Consider the following 12,122-nt stretch of genomic DNA (forward strand, 5'->3'; position numbering starts at 1 on the left):
CAATAAAACTATCCATTTCATTGTCAGTCAGTTATTTTTCTAATAAATATAATAATGAAATCAATAATACATCTAATGTAATTAATGGTTGTAAACAAACCTAGTTTTATAGAAAGCAAGATTCTACTGTTACTAATTATTAATATAATAGTATATAATTATTTATTGCTACAGCACATAAATAATTATTTAAAATATCGTAAATAAAGATAAAAATTCAACTACGTTTTAAAAGTATATTTATAAATAACAGGACTATAATAGAACGTTAAATAATAGTGGCTAAATATAGAATTATAATTAATTTCTTTGGCACGACAGCGCGATTTAAACATAGAAAAAAAAGGTAAAAAATCCTCACTTAAAAATTTTTTATCCCGCTATAAAATGGAAGATATTTCAAATTCAAATTCCACGGGGGCAAAAACCAAAACAAAGGAATAATCTCTCGCACTATGGAAGGAAAAAAATCATTAGAAAAAAAAGATATTATCACTTAAACTTCCATCTTCGATATTGCATCTAATGTCAAAAAATGGCTTGAATAAAAACAATCGATTTAAGATTAGGACCTGTAACTGTTAGCTCAACGCAAGGGTACGGTGTGCCATCTAGTGGCGAATGTTTCGTGTTCGATGAATAGCAAAATATTTTCAATGCCACACCATATGTATGTATCGACAGTATTGTAAACAGAAAAACACATGCTTTGGTCCTTTCGGATGCTTATCACGCTACTTTTGCAGCTTCAAACATTCTTTACACAAATACGTGACCGAGTATCTGAAAGTTCTGAATGAATGACATCACTCAGCTGCGTGCACGAATTCAGGGTTCCATGAACTTTTTGTGTCATCTTGATTTTGAAAAGTCGTTTTATATACGAATTTAAACACGCTCCGTCTTTTTCTCCTTTTTTTTTTATTAAAATGTAATAAGCTAAAGTTAAATATATTCTCGAGAATGAAGAATATTTTCAGATTCGAACATTGACATTTTGAAATTTATTTATGCTCCTGTTCGAAGAAACATTACAAATTTATTTCAGACTAACCTTACTACATCATAAGTTATAAATTAATTCATATTATAGTTTCCTATAAACGTATAGGCGGATATTATAACAGAATCTATAAAGAGCTTCCTGAAACATCCTATGGAAAAAATAAATTGCGTTTACTCTTAGCGTTATGCAAGATAACCCGACGTAAATTAATGTAACTCTAATAATCGAGCTTTTTTGAAATCTAAATAATATATATTATAAAAATTTGTAGATGAATTAAACGAAAAATCTTAAATTTAATAACTTCTACGCCATTCGTCCTTATCCCAATAATTCTTATACACAAAATTCTAGGTTAGGTGTGGACATATTATAGATTGGGGCAAAAATCGAGCTGCAATTTCTAGATACAAATTTTCTTAATATCCTTATAAAACTACCATTTACAAGGCTGTATTTTCGCTGGAGACTATCCTAACCCAGTCTAACTCTACACCTGGTCGAATAATAAGTGGTTGATTTTATGCACCTCATGAATTTTAGTCGCTTATCAGAATTGGCGATCGTCTTTCAACCAAAGTGGATTAGGAGAGAAAGTAAATTATAGACCGGCAATTCGACGATAGAATGATAACGACATTACTTAGTTTTCTACCCTAATTATGACGTGTTTTATCATGTTGTTCCTAGATTGAACTCAAATCGCATCGAATAATTAATCATTTCAACTGATAGGCTGGGCAATTTTCGATTAAAAAATTTTTCTGTAACACTAATAAACAGTATATATACAACATTTTTTTCCAACGTCGTTCGATATTCGGTTCGATTATTTATGCATTTGCTCCAGGGAGAAATTAAACAAATTCTCCTAATTTATGCACACCATTATTTTTTTTAGCCCAATGTAAATGAAGGTTTTTTTTTCATTAAAAATTAGCCCGATTTTAATTTTTTCTAATAAAGATTTATCAGAATTCGATTGATATTAAATCCCTGAATAAATTACACGACAGTTTAATAAGTATTTTCGTACGTAGCAAATGATAAATATTGAAAAATTACCATGAAAAGTAAGCAATCTTTAAGAGGGAATATTTTATTCAGAACTAAAAATAAATGCACATAAATAAATAAATAAATAAATACTTTAGCAATAATTTGCATACGAAAGTAGAGAATAAAATTTTGAATTTAAATTATAAATATAAAAAGCGCAAAAAGTATAAAAATCTTAATTCAATTCTGCATTTCATTTAAGGAAAGAAAACAAACAAATTGAAATGAACAAGGGAAAAAAATAATAATAATAACATACTTAATTGTTACGTAATAAATGATTTTAATTAATTGTAACTTAAAGGAAAAAAACAATACAATAGAAAAACGATGGTGTCCTTTATTAAAATTTTCCAAGTGTTAATTAACAATAAAAAAAACAATTAAAAATTAACAATACAAATGTTGCGTAATAATTCCCATTAACGTTTTAATTATTAATTTTTAAAAAATAATTAATTAATTAAAATTTAGCAATCTTTCACTCTTACAAATCTTATAAATCAAGTTAAAATACTGAACCTCTTCTGTAATATATTTTAATATTCAAAGAAGCATTCCTTATTAACTTAAAATTAAAACTTTAAGTTAAATTGCGTGATAAAGCGTGATAAAATTTACTTATTTTATAATTATTTATAATTAAAAGTAATTATATAGTTTATAAAAATTTCGTCGATAAAAAATGAAAATAATTAAAAATTTTTAAAATAAATTGCCGAATGAAAAGATTGTTCCGATTTTTAACGGGAGAGGGAGCCTTCGTCGATTTGGTCCAGTTTCCGGCATTGTCCGATAGATGGCGAGATCGGTGGCATCTGCTAACGGTTATTTTACCGAGCGATTCGGGGTAATTCATTGGTTTAAAAATATTTAAAAATAATGACGTACATTTTTGCTTACAATTCTATATTTACGGCAAAAATTCTTAATGAATTAACGTTATAAATACACGTGTTTTGTATTTTCTAATACAATTAACTACGTTGGCATTTAATGAAAATTGAAGTTAAAAAAAAAAAATGCATATTTAATTAAACAACCGATATAATTATATATATTATTGAGCATTCATTAAACCAAATTGTTTTTAATGCTTTTAACATCGATTCCCAAAATAAATCACCATCCAGAAGTAATTTTTCATTTGGTCTTAATTTAGTGCTGCGTTGAAGCAAAAAGTGAAGAAAAAATTCTCAATTCGTTTAGTTTTCTTACAAGAAGAAAAAAAAAGAAAAAGAGGAGAGATCAGAGTTTGTCGAACCGACTTAATTAAAATGCTCTGTATAATGTAAACTACCTAAAATACTGGAATGTACGCCACAATGGTTTACTGTTACCAAAATAGAAAAATTAGCAAAGATGATCACTCACCCTCTCATTCTTTCTCTGCTGCAGACACCGACAAGTGGGTGGAAATTAAAAGTCGTTAAGAATACATGTATCATCTTTTTGCCTGTAATATATTTTTTAATTTGTTCTTTCTTACTAAAAATCTTCGCTAGCGTTTAAAAACTTTCGAATAACAAGTGCTCGCAATATTTCTACATCTAAATCTAAAGGTTTTTAAATGAGAATGTCAGAACCGACTGTAAAATATAATTAGCCTTACAGAAAATTATATATTTTTCCAGCATTTTTCCTAAAGCATAGCAGCATAAAATTAGCTTAACGTGTCTTTGATGAAACTGAGAATTATAGCCAAAATGAAACTCGTAGTGAAATTAATTTATAAAATTAATCTTTTTAAAGTTAGGCTATATAATATATATTTTTAAATATATATTAAAGTTAAGTTTGTATGTAAATTTTCTTCCAGAAGAGAAATGGCAAGGCATTTTTATTAATCTTTAGCTTAATAAAATAGCTGGTAATTTCTCTTTTAAAAGTAAGCATTGATAGATTAATATAATTAAAATAAAGTTATGAATATATAATAGCATATTATTGCAGAAATGTTTCTTTAAAATCTCTTAAAACTTCTACTTTTAAAGCTGCAATTATCTTAAAATAGTCTCCTATTGTAAATAATGTTTACAAAGTAACTTAAGTAGGCTACATTTGCCAAAGGTTATATTTACTAATCCTCATATTTTACGCACAATTATAAGCCTTAAGATAAAATCACAAAAGATTATAATAAATTTAACATAAATTCTAGTAATAAAACTTCGAATAGTTGCATTTATAGTCTTAAATGACCATTTAGCTAATAAGAAAACGTATATTCCTTAGTTCAATAGGTTAAATTTTTTTATTTATGCTTTACTTTGAGAAAATTCTAAACAAGTCAAAAATACTGGGTTACTGACGTTTCTGCATTGCAACATGTCATTTGTTGGCAGGAAATGATGAAGCACCTAGCTCTGTGTGACATTTCCGTTCAAAAGAAGAAACGAAAGATCGGGTAGCATCCACAGGATATTTCAAGATGTCAAAAGTCAAAAGAAACTATTTCCTTGAATTACTTTAAAGATTGTGGAGAATATATCGCATTGAAACCGGTATTTCTATGTAATAAAACGTCTTCTAACCGCTTTATCTTACTCAATTAACTTTGTCATCTTAGGAATTAATGTCCATTAATAAAAACTCCACTTAAAATTTTGTAAAATTTGAATAAAGTTAAATTAAATATAGTTTTATAATGTAGAAATTAAGCAAAAAAAAAAAACAACGTTAATTTTGTTTTTTGCAAATAAGACAATTTTAACATTAATAAGTTTCGAACACCATAAAATCTTTAAAAAAACAATAATAAAACTCGGCCAAACTCAATATTTTTAAAAAACTTTACGGTTAATCGAATGTCGATAATCTTTTTAATCTAATCTTAATCCGAGCAAGTGTAATCTGCGCATGTTCTATTAAGTTTACGATATCGGCCACCGTGAGGCGCCAGCTCTCGACTCATCCGGAGACTAATAAATTATTTCTGAACTCTCTCTCCATATGGCCTTTCAGAAAGTTCAGAAGCGAATCCAGGTATTGGACAGCAGGGAAGAACACAATAGCTGCATCAGATAGGTCTAACCGCATTGCTACAGAATGGATAGTACAGACTTGAAAAAGGATCCTATACCAGACAAGAGACGGGAAGTGAACGCAGGGCTTATCGCGGTCGTTTTCACACATCCCCTCTTTCCCGCACATTCTATCGATTCTCTTCGAAACGGAAGACTGAATTGGGGGATTTGGCTCCTTAATCTGGTTACCCTCCGTCTAGTCACACTGGAACAGACTTTAATTGATTTCAGTGGAGTGTTCGGATGACGTCAGGCGACAACAATAAGAGATTTTAAGAAACGAATAAAAACCGATTCTATTTTTCAGACTGGGGGGGAAAAAACTTAGTGTTGAAATTTTAGAAATTTACAGTATTAATTGTAAATATACGTAATTACTAAGTACAGTACATTATGGGGTTATTTTTAACTCTCTCTTAATCTTTAATAGTAAATGAAGTTCAATTAGATTAATTTTAAGTGTGAAAAAAAAAATCATTATAAATCTCAATTAATCGGATAAAGAACAATAAAAAGCATTGATTCTAAAGCAATTTAAATACTAAAATAAACAAATTCTAATGCTAAACAGTAAGCGAAAGCAAAGACATTCTACATCTAAACAGAATAAAATAATTTTAATTATGATTAAATGGAAAATTCTAAATCTGTTTTAAACTTAAAGCAATTAAAATGAAATTTAAAATGTGTTCCTTTTAAAATATGATGAAAATTAAAAGAATTCGATCTATTTGCGCAGGAATAACAATAATTTTAATCATAAAAAGTGGCATAAACTGAGCTGAAGTTTAGTTTTCGTACAAGCTGTAAAAATCTAGGATTAATTATAAGCATTAGTAATTCTAAATCAATTTATAATCAAATTATCTAAATTAGCTTTTTATAATGAATGAACAAACAGCAGCCCTCCGTGATTAACAGCAATAAATTATAGTTAATTGAATAATAGATGTAAACTTAATGACAAAATTATGCCCATGTCTACATTGAAAATTCATAGTAAAATTTTCATTCAGAAACTTTTTGTTTCCCTCAATTGTTAATGATATAAAATTTGTAGAAATATATAAAATTATTTTTTAAATAAATCTAGTTAAATTGGGATTATTATTATATATTTCGATATAAACTTAAATTTTTGGGTCTCGAAATTTATTGAATATCTTAACCTTCCTGAATTTGTTGGCTCGTTCATAAATTTGAATTCGATAAGACCGGTTCGTATTTAGAAGCGTTTCTTAATTTAATCCATAATCCAATGCTTTACGGTCATTAAATTATTTGAAAACGAATACAGCAGACCGCTTCCAGACAATAAACTTTGAAATTGTAAAAAAAAGAACAACAAATTGATTGGCAAGCGTCTGCCAGTTAGGCTTTCCAACGTAGTACTTGGCGTTACAAATGATTCTTCTCAACTTCCTTGATATTTCTAATCAACTAGAACGCAGCCAGTTTGTTCCCTAACTTAATCACGCCTTTTCTCCTCCTCTGCACGTCTTCATCTGCTCGTTGTCTCAATGCTACCAAAGCCAGTCGAGTAAAACTAAACATCATCGGCTTGGCTGAATGTCCCCTCCTTTGCTAACACCATCTTTTGTCATCGTAAAAGCCAATAATAAATCTACGGTTATTTCTTTTTATCTCGTGATAAACTTGACTAATTAATCCCTATCTAATCTAATAGATAAATAAAACGTAATTAAGTTTTTTAATAGACTCCACCTCGGCTTCGTGTTGATACCATAGAAGCAATGGAGCTGCGAGCGTTAATCATCGCACATTTCATTAGTCGAATTGAGTAAAGGATGTGCTGATATGCTTAATTAAATGTTTTATTGCTCGAACTGGTTTCATACCAAAAAAATATATAATTTAAGTTTTTTAATACACAATCCAATCTTAACTGTTAATGTGTTGCTTATTTGCAAAGAATGACAAATAGCAGATCTAACGTTAGATAATTAACTTATTATATATCTTAATTTAGGAATTAATTTAAACTATAACTTAATAATTATTAAAACTTTCTAATCTTTTTAAAAATAAATACTTTATTCGTTAAGAAACTAGAAAAATAACGTTAGAAACTCATATTTAACTCTTATTCTGATTTAAGTAGTTCTTCCTTTAGTGTTTTTAGTTAAACATCATACTTTTAATTATATTTCTAGTTTTAGTTGTGTTATTTTCATATTTTTAGTTCAAAATTTTGTAAATTTTCTAGAAAATTGCAAATTTGTTGGGAGTCTGCAGCTGAATCTCTTGATATGGAGAAGAGGCGCCAAAGAGGAGAAGAAAATATTCCTCATTCCTTTAAAAATTTTTAATGTGGATCGATGTCACACAATGGTTCGTACCATTTAAATTTTCAAATAAATTATTTCTATAGAAATTAATTTTATCTTCTTATTATCCTCTCTTCAAACTGGCATCTAGTCTAGCTTGATAAATTAGTATGATGGATGCAAATAGTAATACATCTTGTGCTTCTATTTGTGTCATATGACTAGTCAGGATATCTTACTTTTAAATTCTATGTAGAATGATGAATTTTGTTATTTATAGTTTATATTTAAAAACTATAATTAGCTTATTATTTAATAAAAGTTATATAATAGATCTGATTCTGTTCCTTTAATTTATTTTTGTGTATTTTGTGATAAAAACTTGGCTGATTTTCTACACATTTAATCAAAATTTATTAAAATATACAGGAAAAAGTATTTAAAATTTACAAATAATTATCTCAGCCTATTTAAATAATTATTATTTTACTGTTAACTATATTTAGAATTATGATATCCGGATAAAGTCATTATGTAAATTAAACATACTGTACAGTACAGTATAGTAACTTCAAATTATCTTAAAAATTTTAAATTGAAGTTCAAGTTGTTTAGTTAATTTATTTTAGAGGCATTAAGAGATGCTTATCAGAATAAACATTCTTTAATGTTTCTTAAATATCAGCTCTTTAGGCCTACTATGAATAAAAGCATTATTTTTAATTAATTTTATCTATCGAAAATCTAGTTGTCGTTAAAACTTGATAACAGAATTATTCAATACAATTCTTGCAATTTGATATATTTTAAAAATTAAATTTATACTTAATAGAACAATTTAATCTTTTTCAGAATTAAATCATTTATTTAAAGTTCGTAATTACATAGAATTGTATAATTTATATTTTATTTAAGTGTAAATGAAGGTCAGCCTGCATATTAAATATCATATAAAAGAATTATCCATTTCTTTAAAAAAATTTGCATTAGGATTTAATTAAAGTTCCTTAATTTATGAGAATATTCTAAGTTTTATGCGGAAACATCGCATGAAACTTACTTTTCCTGACTTCAGTTAAGAATGTATTAAAGTTAGTGTTATGTTTGAGACAGTAGTCCTAACCTTAGAGTACTAACTTTACTTCTTAAGTAAAGCTAAACCCGTCCAAATTAGTGATTCCAAAACATAAGTTAGTAAATTTACTTATTAGAAGTGTTCCCAAATGGAATCACGAGCTAAGTTATTATAATGAAATTTCGGATTTACATTTACTGTAGTTAAGAATATATTAGGTTATCGAGAATAGGGCTGTGTTACTCTTCATTATAAAACTATTTAATAAAGTAATCTGGTTATTATTTTAAATATAATAGTAATAAAAATTACATATAGACTTTGCTTTTTTAAATAGGGACATAGATTATTTTAAACAATCCCATCAAAATGACTATTAACATACACTTTAACCGAGTTATTAGGTTAGCATAATGATTTGAATTTTAACAACTAAAGTATAATATATATAGGCCTATAATGATAATTAAACAGAAAAAGCCTTAAACTAAATTTATCGTTTCATAAGCATTATAATACCAAACCTTATAGGCTTACATTATATACAAATCCAAACTTATAGATAGACATATACAAGAACTATAATCCTAATCGTATGCCTATCGTAAAAATGGCAACACATACAGTAATGTATGTGTATGCATGCATACTATAAAACATGTAATCCAAATAATTACTTCCACTTCATTTATATCTATGAAATTATTGTAAACATTTGATTAAACTTGTTGATTACCGGCTAAAATTAAATGAAGAAATGTAATAATGCATACAAAATTACATAGAATTCATAATGCTCAGTTTTTAGTTCAATTACATAATACAATTTACAATTTTCATAATGATATTATGATAATCTGATGCTTTTAATGTTAATCGTATTAATTATTTTTAGCGTATTTTAATAACGTTGTACAGGAACAAACTTTTCTACATGTCAATGCGATAAGCATGGAGTTTTATCTAGTTTATCATTTAGTTTAATAAATATTAAACAGTTGTTACCTTATTTATGATCATTTTTAATACTGTTATCTTATCTATTACTTAAATAATAGATTATTATATGCTGTAGCTGAAACAACATTTTAAATTATTGAAAAGAACTAGCTTTTAGAACATGTAAAACAGAAGTTTTTCAATAAAATCTACATAAATATAGGTAATAAACATGTAATTTGACAAAAGCTAGAGTACATTTAGGTCATGTAATTTTACAAATAAAAAAGAAAATATATGTAACCCATAGCAAAATTGAATAATGTCGACATAGCCTAGAGCATTAAGATTCTTGGCATAAATTGTGTTAAATATTTCAAATATATAATAAATTTATGGAAAAAATAGTTTTTAGTAACTACAGCTCAGTTGTAGATTCAATTCTTATAATATACAGTACTTAAAATAGCTTAAGAAACATGAAAAAAAGCTTTTATTTGTTTGAACTTGTTATATATATACAGGCCTATTGTAAACAGGTAAGAAAATTGCTCGAACAATTTGCAAACAATGGACCGATCTCGTGTCTACGAATACTATTCATTTACTAACCATAGTGTCTGACACATCTCTTTCTATTGGCTAAAAACTTGGCAGCACTCATATTCCATGGCAATGAAAGATGAACGAGCTCTATAAGGCCGAGCGATGATTGGCCAATGTATTTATCTTGATTGGCATGTGACAAAGCTTTGGATTAAATGGTCACGCAGGGCAATGATAAATGATTTCTGATAGATATAATTTGGGATTATAAAAGCAAGGGAAAAAAATATTTCTACTCCATTAAATCTTACTTATCGATTGTGTTAGATTACAGGTTATTCCATCTCGGGGTTATTTTATATTCACTCAGAATTGTTCAAAAATAAAAAAAAAAAGAGTGTATTAAATTGATATTTAAAATAAAAGAAAACTCATTAAAAAAGAAAATCAATTTGTAATATTTCTTAACCAGAATTATATTCTTAAATGTCACGATTAATTTTTTTATTTTAAATTTAAATATATTATTTATGTGAATATTTATAGATAATTAATGATTCTAGATTAGGATATTAAAGCCAAATAAGGAAAAAAATTTAAAATAGTAAAATTTTAAAGTAAACTGAATGAAATAAAGCAACAGATCGTTTTATAAATTCTTCGGTTAAGTGATGAAATCCGTTAGGAAATTCAAAAATATAAATATTAGAAGGGCAAGGAAAAACATTAAAGAATATCCTTCAATTTTTTTAAAAAAAGTACTTAAACCTTAATTATTTAAACATAATCCATTGAATTACCTTAACTAATAAGCCTACAAAATCCTCGGATATCTCGAGATAATACTTGATCGAATTTCTCTGTTTTTGCTTCCAGATGGCGTAAGTGAACACAAGATTAGGGAGGAGGAATGATCAGAATCCCGTACGCATGCTCGCCCATTCATACAAAGAAACTACTGTTCTGTTCAATAAAACAGTAGTTCTTATTTAAGTCAAGTCGAACACGGTCAATGTGATCCGATATATTATTATATCAGAAAATGACGTCTCCCAAACTCTTAGCCCGTTTATTATACAGTTTGGCCCGTTTCCGCGGGCATTGAAAAAGACCTTTTTTTCTTTTTTTAACATTTCTCCCTTCAAAAAATAATTAGATTTTTATCAGATAGAAATTTTTTGGCTAATGGTTAAATTATTTTACACTAAATGGTTCTTGCTCCAACATTTTTTTTTTATATATATATGTACAGTACACTATACGAAGCGGTAATATCAGCAATAATAACATATGTTACTAAATAGAATTAATGGATTATAAAATAGACATTCTGTATTTTTGTAGCCCCGAGCTCTTCGTGAAATGAATAGAGGAGATTGTTCTAATTATAGGGAGTATACAGTTATTGTTGGAAGATGGAGCAATTATGAAATTCAGTTCATTATGGGAATTACTGACTTCAATAAATTATCTCGAAGTATTTACAAGATTGTTAAATCAGAAATGTATTTTATATGCTAAAGGCTAGTACAGTTAGTAGTAGAGTCGTTGTAAACCTCTAATAGATTTATATCAAGAGATTCAGTAAATGATGGAGTCCAGGTCCATTTTTCAAAATGAAATCGTTTCTTGGAAGGCATAAAAATGTTAAATTTAGATTCGAAATTTTCTAATAAATAGGTGTAGATAGTAGCAAATTTAAACGTTATTGCATTATGATATATATATATATATATATATATAAACAAACTATGAATTTATTATAAAAATCAGAAAAGCTCTTGCTTGTCTTTCGACGTAATACATGTGTTAGAAAATTTATTTGACCGAAATCTGGAATATTATATAGGCTACTAATAAATTAGTCTATTAACATATAGAAACAAGTATTATATTGCTAGTTCTATATATTCGCTCATCATGTTCCTGTCTATGTTTTTTTGTAAAATTTAACTATAATAATTACTAAGTAAAATAATAAATAAAGTGTACTATAATATATAATGTATGTACTGTACTGTACTGTACAGTATAGTATATCCAACATAGACTATATCTTATAGATTTAGGACCTAAACTTTGAGGTCTAAATTGGATGAAGAATCTATATAAAAATCTATAAAAATTATTGTAATATTGTTTAATTTTATATAGATTTAGCTAAATTCATTACTTTGTTAAAA

The 12,122-nt window shown here is 27.2% G+C and overlaps 1 long non-coding RNA gene across 2 annotated transcripts in view; it reads left to right on the plus strand.

The window, feature by feature from the left end:
• LOC136969999 (uncharacterized) overlaps positions 1-11,166 on the plus strand; it is a 37,563-nt gene extending 26,397 nt beyond the window's left edge. For both annotated transcript variants that reach the window (XR_010879912.1, XR_010879913.1), the window contains exons 3-4: positions 7,319-7,443; positions 10,816-11,166. This is a non-coding gene — a long non-coding RNA (uncharacterized lncRNA). The remainder of the gene's footprint in view (positions 1-7,318; positions 7,444-10,815) is intronic.
• The last annotated feature ends 956 nt before the right edge of the window (positions 11,167-12,122 follow it).

Source organism: Centruroides vittatus, unplaced genomic scaffold, assembly GCF_030686945.1.
Source record: "Centruroides vittatus isolate TY-2023 unplaced genomic scaffold, ASM3068694v2 contig_1863, whole genome shotgun sequence".
NCBI classification, from domain to species: Eukaryota; Metazoa; Arthropoda; class Arachnida; order Scorpiones; family Buthidae; genus Centruroides; species Centruroides vittatus.